Source organism: Pogona vitticeps, chromosome 4, assembly GCF_051106095.1.
Source record: "Pogona vitticeps strain Pit_001003342236 chromosome 4, PviZW2.1, whole genome shotgun sequence".
Classification (NCBI taxonomy): Eukaryota; Metazoa; Chordata; class Lepidosauria; order Squamata; family Agamidae; genus Pogona; species Pogona vitticeps.
In genome coordinates this window covers 51,887,788-51,899,708 of record NC_135786.1, presented here as the reverse complement: position 1 = coordinate 51,899,708, position 11,921 = coordinate 51,887,788, and the positions used below count along the sequence as shown (strand labels likewise).

The window sequence follows — 11,921 nt, the reverse complement described above, 5'->3', positions numbered from 1 at the left end:
CTCTCAAAGCCCTCCTCAAAATCTATCTTATTCTGCATCCCCTACTGATGACTAAGCCTAAATATCTGTTACACAGTGCATATTCTTTACCAATTTTTCCTTTGCTCCTCCTGTCTTTCCTTTTACCCTTGTTTTCTTCTCATTTTGAATTTAGAAGTGTGAAGCATCAGACCTCTCACTCCTTAACTATTTTTTCTCCCAAGAGCTGACATCTCCAGCTGAATTATAAAGTGCAGACGGCTACTTGTCCAAAAACCAGGCATTCTGTTAGATCAGTCTTTCTCTCCCTTAAGAAACAGCCCCCCTACAATTGGTGTCTGGCAGGCATCATTGTAATTTCCCTATAATGCTTCAGCTTTATCATTGGCAGTAATTTAAATAGTCACTCAAAAAAAGATGAGTTAAAGGGAAAAACCCCTGTAGGCACTGCTTGTGGGCCATGGCAGTTGCATGAAGATACCATTTAGTGGCACCAAGTGTATTTATATTAGTAAATGGTCTCTGGTAGATGTGTAAACAAAATTAAACCCTGAGCCATTTACCACCCTTTTGACTCTGAGGCATGGCTGTAAGCCTCTACCAGGAAAAAAAAAGGTTGAAAAAGAGGTGCCCCCCACAAAAAGAAGGCGGCAGTTTTTACTTTCAGGAAAAAGAGAAAGAAAAGGGCCAATAAGGCTGCTGTATTTAGCTGCCTAGCACTGACCTGGATAGCAAGATTTTGTCACCCTCCAAATTTTGTTGCCCCAGTTCTAACCCCAACAAAACGCGAAGTATAAACCAAAAGGCTTGGGGTAGTTCTGAGACTTTTGTTGTTGTTGTTGTTTCAGCGGGAACTTTCCTGGACTGCAATCTACACCCTCACAACCGTGGATCGCGCACATAGATGGCTCCAACCCGTATTTGTCTATAAAAATAACTTGACGGCTTCCACACTGATCCGGCGATTCTCCAAGAGTGTAATTATTTTTACCGAAGCCTCCACAGAATCCCTAAATTATACAGTGAGGGAAAGCAACACTTAAACCCTGGAGCACAACAAAAGTAAAAGCGAGCCAGTGAGGAAAAGCTGCCGTTGAGGGGTGTGTGTGGGGGGGGGGGACACACCGTCTTAACCTTCGCCTCCCCTCAGGGCTCCCTCCCTGCCTTCTGTTACGGTTCCCTGCCATTGGCTGTTTCTGCGAGTTGAGGCTCGAAAGCTCTCTAATTAGGACCCCGGCGGACACGGAGCCCGCTTCCTGGGCAAGCCAACCAAACGTCCCGAGGCGCGACGACGACACGGCCAACATTTCCCTTCGTTCCCAGGTCTCGTGCCCGGCCGAGCTGGTTCGTTTTCTCTCTTCGCCGGGCAAACTTTCCTCTCCTGGCGGCCTGAGCCGAGACGGTCGTCGCCCAGGCAGGTGGAGCGTCGTTGTGGGGCGAGAGAAACTGTCGCCGCTGCCTGAGAACCGGGGCAAGGCAACGGGAGAGGCGGGTGGGGCGAGAGGGGTGTTGTCGGCTTATTGGCGCGGCGCCTCGTCGGGCGAAGCCAAGCTGGGCTCCAGTTCCTGGACGTTGAGGCGTAGGAGGGATCCGGAGCCCGGGGAAAACAGGCGTAGCAGGAGCGAGGAGGTAAAGCGATCCGGGGCACCTGGTTCATTGATCAAAAGGCGGGCATGGTTCCTTGAAGGGGGTGACTCGCCACACCCCGAATCTGCAGGCAGGTGGCGGGAGAGGAGCGGGGCCGTGGGTCGGTTCCCAGTTGAATCGGCAGAGAAACGCATAAAGGAACGTAGCGAAGACCAGACAAGCGATCTGCCATTCGGAGGTTCTTTAACTTTCCGTATTTCCCACATACTTTTTTTAAAAAGAGAATTTTTTTCAAGATGAAGTAAGAGAAAGTCAAAATAGGGTGTTATCCAGTCTCATTAAAATTAATGTTGTTTTTGACTTGGTTGGTGCATGGATTGCATGAGCAGTCTGACGTTCTGTTGTGTCTAAAAAGAAGAATGCATAGTCTGGGATAACTGAGATAATCCTTTTAAAGTAAGGGACATATGGTAACCCTTTTAACGTCCCACATGTTATTATGTTAATTCGTTTATTTTTAATTGCAGTCTATCTCCTACTTAGAGCTGCACTGCTCCCCTCATTTACGCTTACTGTCAGCTATGTGCCTATATAGGAATACATCTTCAATTTATTAGAAATGCTGTATGCTTTTCAGCGGGGATGGCAGGTTTCATTTGCAGCGTCATTTAAGTCTCTGATTGAGAATACAAGTGTACTTGGTTCCTTTTTTAGGGGAAAGGTGGGGTAAATATATTTTAAATAAAGAAATAATAAGTTGAGATCCTTGCTGCGATGATAGTGAAAAACAGGTTATTCTCACCTACTCCTTGTCACTGGATGTACCGGTATTTGCAGAATGGATATAACTTTCAGCAAAACTGAGCATACACTGTAACATGCAGCTGCACCTCCAGCCATGTCATCACATAGGTGGGATTCTGCTATCAGTGGAAAATGTCCCACACAGGATAAAGTGGCACAAGGCAGTTGAAGAGATATTGTCACTGTGAGTGGCTGCACCACACTGTCTGAAAGGCACATACCAGGAACATATCCCTTGTTGTATATAGTACAGGAAGGAAAAATGAAAAAGACGTTTGGAATGGGTTAGGGTGTCTTGCACAAGGAACAAGGAGCTGCAGAAAGATAGGCACGGAAATGAGGGGGGAGAGAAAGTTATGGGCCAATGGATGGCACACAGCACAACATGGCAATATAGACTGAAACAAGAAGGCAGTCAAGGATTTTTATACAAAAGCATAAAAAGCACAAAAGCTTTGTGGTGATACTGACCATAAAGAAATTGACAGAATGCTCTGGATTCTCCTCCATACTAGAAAGTATTTTTTGAATTGTAGGGTTTTTAATCAGAACTTCAAAATGTTGATGTACTCGGAATCAACAAGTTGTTTGCATAGTTGGGCTGTCTTTGTAAATACATGGAGTACATATATTTGTCTATATGGAATTTATATCCCTGTAAATTTGTTGGATGGGTTTGATGGCCTGGTTACATGTGTTTGAATGTCCACTATGCTTCCAGGAGGAGAAGCCATCTGAGATCACCCAGTGTGTGCATGGGTGATGAGATTATGTGCCCTGGCACCTATGCAGCCTTTGACAAGCTGCATGGTTCCAGAGTGCCACTAGAAGGAGAAGCTGGTAAACTATTTTTGAATACTTTATAGCTAGAAAAAAATAGGTGAATCACCATAAGCTAGGATCGACTTGAGGGCATGTGATTATTATTATTTAGAAGTCTTTGATCTGTGAAATTTGTCATTGTAAAGTCACTTTCAGAGGAGGACTGTGGGTGGTCTTTAATTTCTTTGAGAAAGTACTCTCTCTGTTTCAGACACAGTTCAAACTGAGATTGAGAAAGACAGGAATAGACTTGTGGCTACAAGGCTGAGTGGAGGTAATACATGCAGAAACAATTGTGCCCATTATTATGTGTTTCTTTCTATTTCCATGGTCATTGCCTATGTCATTTACATTACTGAGAGGTGGCAAAAGATCCCAAAGATAATCTATTGTGATCATAATAGGTTCTGAGCATTGTCAGGATTGATTTACTCCCTGGTTTTCCAGTATATTCCCAAAAAAATTCTGATCTATTTTTCAAAAGAGGGTTAATGGCTTTAGTTTGAAGGTGATGTAGGATTTAGTTGAGGATATAGAAACCTTGCTCTTAAATTCAGATATGTGAAGGCTGGTTGTGCAGAAGGAAAAGTCTTTCTGCATGTACTCAAGAGATACTTTTTCAGATTATTCTTATGATTCCATGCTGACAATGAAAACAGCTTTGAAATTTAAATCCTAATGTTCTGTTTACATTTGGGTATGGTGTGTCTCCCTCTTGCAACTGTGAGCCTAGGTAGATGCTACTTATATTAGTGATGTTTCAGAGAGGTCTCTATTGGAAAGTAGATTGTAGATCTGAGAAAAAAAGAGGCTAACTGTCCCAGCTATTTAAGGATTAGACTCTGAAATTAGTCCATATACTAATTTAGGCTGAAATTAGTATAAGTGTGGGGGTGGGAGGTGGGAGTGGGTGTGTAGGACTGGAAGTAGAGATTGCTAGCTGCTGTTTTCCCTCAAATTAGTAGTGTGCCCAGGTTGGAATTCAGCAATTCTGACTCTAAAGTTAGGATTACTGTCCACCAAATCTAAGGAACTAGATTTGGTGGACAGAGTGTCTGAAGAAGTATGGATGGAGGCTCATCCAGGAGGCATCAACAAAAACCATCCCAAAGAAAATGAAGGCAAGAAAGCAAAGTAGCTGTACAACAAGGCCTTACAAAGAGCAGAGAAGAGAAGGGAAACAAAATGCAAGGGAGATAGGGAAAGTTACAGAAAATTGAATGCAGACTTCGAAAGAATAGCAAGGAGAGACAAGAGGGCCTTCTTAAATGAACAGTGCAAAGATAAAGAGGAAAATAAGAGAAAGAGAAAAACCAGAGATCTGTTCAAGAAAATTGGAGATATTAAAGGAACCTTTTGTGCAAAGACGGACATGATAAAGGACAAAAATGGTAGGGACCTCACAGAAACAGAAGTCATCAAGAAGAGGTGGCAAGAAGACACAGAGGAATTAGACCAGAAAGATCTGGATATCCCAGACAACCCAGACAGTGTGGTTGCTGACCTTGAGCCAGACATTCTGGAGAGTGAAGTCAAGGGGGCCTTGGAAAGCATGGCTAACAACAAGGCAATGCACTGGATTATAGTGAAAGCCAGAGAGTTCCAGAAAAACATTCACTTCTGCTTCATTTACTATGCAAAAGCTTTTAACTGTGTGGACCACAACAAACTATGGCAAGTTCTTAAAGAAATGGGAGTGCCTGACCACCTTATCTATCTCCTCAGGAATTTCTATGTGGGACAGGAAGCAACAGTCAGAACTGGATATGGAACAGCTGATTGTTATTATTATTATTTATTTATTTAATTTATACCCCGCCTATCTGGCCCACCGGACCACTCTAGGCGGCTTCCAAATATAAAATCAAATAATAAAACATAGACAAATACATAATAATCAAACAAGTACAGCAGTAAAAATAAAAAGGAAAAGTAAGAAAAAATCAAGAGTTGGCTGGAGGGAAGGCCTGAATATACAGCCATGTTTTTAATTGGGTTTTAAAGGTGCCCAGTGTTGGTTCAAAATTGGAAAAGGAGTATGACGAGGATGTATATTGTCTCCCTGCTTATTTAACTTATATTCAGAATACATCATGCGAAAGCCTGGACTGGATGAATCCCAAGATGCAATTAAGATTGCCGGAAGAAATATCAACAACCTCCAATATGCAGATGATACCACTCTGATGCAGAAAGTGAGGAGGAATTAAAGAACCTCTTAATGAGGGTGAAAGAGGAGAGTGCGAAAAATGGTCTGAAGCTCAACATCTAAGATCATGGCCAATGGTCCCATCACCTCCTGGCAAATAGAAGGGGAAGATATGGAGGCAGTGACATATTTTACTTTTTTGGGCTCCATGATCACTGCAGCCACAAATTTAAAAGACGCCTGCTTCTTGGGAGGAAAGTGATTACAAACCTTGACAGCATCTTAAAAAGCAGAGACATCACCTTGTCGACAAAGGTCTGCATAGTCAAAGCTATGGTTTTTCCAGTAGCGATGTATGGAAGTGAGAACTGGACCATAAAGAAGGCTGACCACCAAAGAATTTATGTTTTTGAATCGTGGTGCTGGAGGAGACTCTTGAGAGTCCTCTGGAATGCAAAGAGAACAAACCTATCCATTTTGAAGGAAATCAACCCTGAGTGCTCACAGGAAGGACAGATCCTGAAGCTGAGGCTCCACTACTTTGGGCATCTCATGAGAAGAGAAGACTCCCTGGAAAATACCCTGATGGTGGGAAAGTGTGAGGGCAAGAGAAGGGGATGACAGAGGACGAGATGGTTGGACAGTGTAATCAAAGGTGCCAACATGAATTTGACCCAACTCCTGGAGGCAGTGGAAGATAGGAGGAGGGCCTGGCATGCTTTGGTCCATGGGGTCACAAAGAGTCAGACACGACTTAATGATTAAACAACAACAAAATCTAAAGTAGACAAGGTAAGATATATCATAGCACTTTTCAAATACTTAAAAGGTAGTCATGCACAGGAGGGGCAGGATCTTTTCTTGATCATCCCAGAGCGCAGGATATGTAATAGTAGGCTCAAGGTACAGGAAGTGAGATTTAGGCTGAATACCAGGAAAAATGTCTTAACTGTTAGAGCGGTATGATAATGGAAACAGTCCCCTAGGGAGGTAATTAGTGCTCCAACACTGGAGGAATTCAAGAGAAAATTGGACAACCATATTTCGAATCTGCTTTGATTTGGATTCCTGCATTGAGCAGGGAGTTGGACTCAATGGACTTCTAGGTCCTTTCCAACTCAATGATTCTAAAACTTTTGCCATTTATGGCAAGGGTACAATCCATAGTACATTTGCTTGGAGCTGAGGCCCACACAACAAAGTGAGGCAGATACCTAAGTAAACATGCTTGAAAGCAAGCTTCCTTATCCATTAAAGCTGAATGCAATCTTTAAAAACTGCAAATGATTGTATGTACAGATTTTAAATGGTCTTCAAAATTCAGTGTAAGTTATCATATCAGACAGAAAAATTCTGATAGCTCCTTCTCTTAAATGTACTCGTTTTCTTCATTTAGAGAGGTTTGTAGACAGGAATTCATTCAAAAATTTAAAAACTATTGTGTAGACTGAATTAAAAAAATTTAAAACCCTTGTGTAGACTGAATAAAAAAACCCTTGTGTAAATTGAATTTTAAAAACCCTTGTGTAGAGAAGAACTCCCCCAGCACATGATTTTCTTGAAAATTCATGTTGTTCATTAATTGCGTTTCTATACAGTGCAGACAACTGATAGCTCATACGTGGTTACTCCCTATATGATATACACAAAAATCAAGGTTGAGAAGTTATTGCAGGATAGGTATTTTAAATAATAATCCCTTTGCATAAGTAAAGAATTTCAAGCTATGCTAGCTTTGCTGCCCATTGCGTTGTTTAAGAATCAGCCTTTATACTTGGGATCTTGCCAAAGAGATAATACTGCTTTGTTTTTGTGCTTGCTAGTACAGAGTGAGACATTTGTTTCAGTTTGTTTTGGGTGAAAACTGATCCACTTCCTACTGCATAGGACTGAGCACAAACTGATACAGTCTGTAGTCTATTCACATGCAGTCCATAGATTTTTGAGTTTGCAGTGTGATTTGTGTAACAAAAGTGTTGAGAAATACAACACATTACATAAAATACAGAAATCTGAAAAATTGTGGAAACTGTGGACACAACCACTTGCTTCCACTTTGATAATTGTCATTTGTACTTTCAGTTAGCATGGGAACCTTATTTTCTGTCTCTTTCTGGTGTACCTGTACCCATTCCTGTGCCATGGCAAGAATTATAATAATTCAGTCCATATGCTAATGAAACAGAGGAATGAAGCTTGAGTCCTTGCAGGCTCATTAGGCTGTGCAGAAATAGGCCATGAAAGAAGGACAACTAGTTCTGTGTGTTTGCTGGTTGCTTATGTTGCATCAGTTTTTATATGTTGCGTTTCTATGGGATGATGGTAGCACTGAGGAATTCTACCTATCCAGACACTACCAAGATCCCAAACCATAAAAGAATGAAAGAAAATCCTTCCAGTCTGATTGATCAATCATGATTACTGCTGTGCTTCTGCTTAATGAAGCAAGAGATTTATAACAAACTAAAAAGCAGTACATTCAGTCTGTATAATTTGTGGAAAGGGAGATAAGAAGGGGGGAGATTTCTTGGTCCACTCCTCTGGGAGGATGGCTTCTGAAGGAACCTTTAAAAGAAGACAAAGGTAATGTGGATTGCCAATTGTATGATGGCAAGCAATATGAAATGAGAAAAGAAGGGGCATCATTTGAATGGGTATTGGCTTTAGATTGCATTGATAGGCAACTAGGTAAGATGAAAGAGAGCATGCTAAAATGGGCTGAAGTATGGATGACATCTCTGTGCCTACTAGGTGTGGTGTCAGTTGCTGTAGATCACTGTGCGAGGATTTGCCCCACATGTCTATTTGCTGTTCTGTTCCCTTTCCATATTACAGTACATTGCTCTATTTTTATTTTTAATTGCAGGAATAATTATTTCTGATTTATACAAATGTGTTCCATTTGCCTTGGGGAGATAGTTCATCTTTCATGAAATACAGTTTGGCATGATGTAAGTCCATGATGAGACCACACCTTGCCTGTTTATAGCTGTTACAGTGAGGATCTTTGCAGGATGGGAGTGGGTGTTAATGCCACACGCCATAGGTCCCAAAGTAATATATGGGGCAGGATGGAAATTAACCTTTTCTTTCCACATACTGTAGACATAAATATATGCTTTAAAGTCATAGCATAAATGGGAGTGATGGCAAAAGCGCAGCAGGTTAGAAAGGATTATGAATTGGACACAATACTTTTGTGTTTTTTTCCCCTGTGACTGCTTCCTGCAGTTTTCCCTCTTCTTTTCCATTCCTTTTGACCCGGTGAATCCTTCCTAAATAATGGATCATCACTGTTCATCATCCATGTGATTTCCAATGCCATTTTTGTTCCATGTAATATCATGATTTCCTTGCTGCTTGTCAAAAGAAAAAGTGTGTGTGCTTATGTACATGTTCTTGCATGATGAGTCTTAACCTCTGGATGTTTGACCGTCACCTCTTAGAACTGTAGAGATGCATTTTTTTCTGCACTATTATTGAAGGTGGTATGCACAGCCTGATGAAATGGGGTTCCTCCAGAAAAGCTTGCAATTTGTTTGATTTTTTAAGTGGTCCAATAAAAGTTATCACCCACTCTTGCATTTGTGTAATCTTGCGGACCACATGGCATTTTCCGTAATCTTTCATGAGCTACCCTAAAAGTACTATACATTGATTTAAAAATACAGTATGGAACAAGGTTGCCTAACAGTAGTCTGAGGTGAAGGGGTTTAGGGAAGAGATGACATGATAAGGAAAATCTGGACTAATTATTTTAATAATGATGTTATTTTTGTCTATAATGTTCCTGTGAGGTGGGTTTTTTAAATTGTGCTTTTGGTGCTGTTCCCTGCTTTAGGTTTCCGTTAGGAAAGTGCAGGAGGGAAAAGGAACCCATAGTAATAAGTGTATCTGGAAGAAGATGGAAGGAAACATTCTCTTGAGCTGGCAGGCGTGGGCTAGACTGGGATAGTATTTGCTAATTACCAGAGTAGATTACAAAGAATTGTCTGTGAGTAGCAGCTGGCCTGATTGATTGGTCACATAAAACCATCAGGCTACAAACACATGAAAGGATTAATCTTCCTGGAACTTTAGGGGCCAGGTTAGGCCAACCAGGTAGACAGCTTTATTTGTTTTGTTCCATCTTTTCCAATTTTCTGGTAAGGAGTAACAGTCTCGACCCACAACAATTCAAAATAATTAATTTTGGAATACGAAGAAATAAATGTGATTTGTCCTCAGAGTAGGACCTGCAGAAGTTCTTTCTTTGGGCATGCCTCCAGACTGGAAAAGCAGCAGTTTATGACAACCTTCTCAGAGGCTGGATAATTCTACCTTACCTCTATGTGGCAGGGGATCCAATACACTCATGTGCCAATTTCACTTAATGCAAGGGCGTGGTTGAATCTGCCACCAGCAGGAGCTAATTGGAAAGGAGAGCAGTAAATCCAGGTCAAAGCAGTAAATTGTGCAAAGAGGCAGCTCGTAAACTCTTGGTTGAGGCTCTCTGAAGCTTTGTTTGCTTTAAATGCTTCCCCCCCTCAATCACACAACATTCTTGTGACACAGTTTGGAGGTTTGCAACAGGAAAGGCCCTTTGGTCTTGGTTTTCCCATTAAAGCTATTTTAATAGTATGAACTATGATTGAGGCTGTGTGTTTAAAATGGTTGTTTTAAGTTAAGTTTTAAGTTAAATTTTCACTTCTGAACCAAAATTTCATTTACCACATGGATTCCCTCCCCTTCCCCCAGTTGTGTGAAAAGTCTTCATATTATATGGAAACTCTTTACATAGTGATGTGGATCCAACTGTAAACCTTTTATAGATATTAAATGCTGTATGAAAAAGGCAAGTAAAGGAAGAAATCACAAAAGTAAATAAAACCATGTGGAGAAAGCAAATAGGGAGAAATTATCCCCCTTTTTCACAATATTGGACCCAAAGTCTTCTACTAAGAGGAAATAATGGAAGATTGGAAGACTCAGAATAGAAAATATTTTTCCACACTGTATATACTATATGCTATAGAATCTGCTGTTGTAAATCTGATTATGCTCACTGGCTGGGTTAGCTTTAAAAGGTCACTGAACAAGTTTATAGGGGTAAGGGGTTTAATAATTATTGGTCGTTATGGATATGTATGCCTCTGTATGTAAGTTGCATGGGACTATATTTGCATGTGTGCCCTGTTTATGGACCATACATGAACAGGCTATTGTACTGGATAGGTTTATCATCTGACCCAGCACGGCTCTTCTTGTGTCCTTAACGTTTCATCTAGCTATCTAAGGTGGCCTCCATTTGTCTACCTTATCAAGTTAATCATTGTCTTAATTTTTAATTTTTAAAATTTGTGTCTGGGTAATTTGTTTTGTTATTTCAATCTTGTTTAGAAATTCATTTTGAGACAGAGCATTGAGGATAAAGCAAATGAAGGGTGATCTTTAAAGGGATGTGTGTCTGTGTGTGTTTTAGATCTAACAATAATTTATTAAATCAAAGTATGTCTCTTGAATCTCTGCTGAACATGATGTTATGCATAAACTTTCTGTCATCTCTGTGATCCACACTATGTTGCAGTGCCTCCGTGATGAGATACAGTATTATTAACCATGCTGGACCTAATGTGTCCTGCAAAAATACTCAGGTTTTGGATGGGAAAAATTCTTCCCACCTGCCATATTCCATACAAAGATAGGTTAACATGGCCTGTTCTTCCCATGACCATCTGGGAGATGGCAGCTCTCTCACTCTTTTTATGCCCCTTTGGGTATATTATCTATGTTGATAACTGTACTCTGGGAAGGAAAGTGTTAGGTCCCAACAAAATCAGATGTTTTTGGTTTTTTTCCTGTTCACTTGTGAAATTGCTAAGTTAATTATTGACCCAGGTGCACAGCAGAGTAACCTGCATCTCTGTACTAATTATGTTGAAATAGACAGTTTTGAGCTATCAACGGCCATACAGCTGAATTCCAGCAAAAAGAGCTGCTTGCTTAGTAAGCCAAAAATTTTCTGTTTGCTGCTGAACTTAAAGATCTCCAGCTTGTGCTTTGCATTCATTCTCTTAGTTGTTTAGTTGCAGCTGGACAGTGTACAATACCACTCTGTGCCAGAGTGTTTCTATGAATGTGGTTGAAAGAGAGGGTTCAGCGACATCGCCATGTCATGAAAAGACAGTAATACTGAATTTGAGCAAAGCTATTTGCAGTCTGGCTGCATCTTATAAAAGGGATGCTAGATGAAAGAGGGTTTTCTTTTTCACAAGTACAGAACCCACTTAAACTCGAGAAACTGGTGCCCCTTTCTCTACAGTGCAGTCATAGTGTAGATTTCCTAGGCTTCTCTGAATGTGGTTTAATAGAATGCTTCAAATTATACCCCCTTAACTCAGGCTGAACTCTGCAGCAACCTCTCTGATTAGATGGAGGGATTTGTGCCAGCTGGATGGAAGCAGCTTTCACAACTCATGCATGCTCAAACAGGGTTGTTGTTGCCTGTGTCTAGTCACCTTCTTCCACGGTTTCTAAAAGGAGTACTGCTGGTTGTTCATGACTGTGTCAGTTTGTCACATTAAATCCCTGGAATCCAGAC

General features: G+C 40.9%; 1 protein-coding gene across 1 annotated transcript in view; it reads left to right on the top strand.

Annotated features, from left to right (window-relative positions):
- Positions 1-1,263: 1,263 nt before the first annotated feature.
- The window catches only part of PRICKLE4 (prickle planar cell polarity protein 4), a 31,791-nt gene continuing 21,133 nt past the window's right edge, over positions 1,264-11,921 (top strand). The window contains exon 1 of the mRNA XM_072997373.2: positions 1,264-1,397. The gene's annotated coding sequence lies outside the window, so the exon portion shown is untranslated. The remainder of the gene's footprint in view (positions 1,398-11,921) is intronic.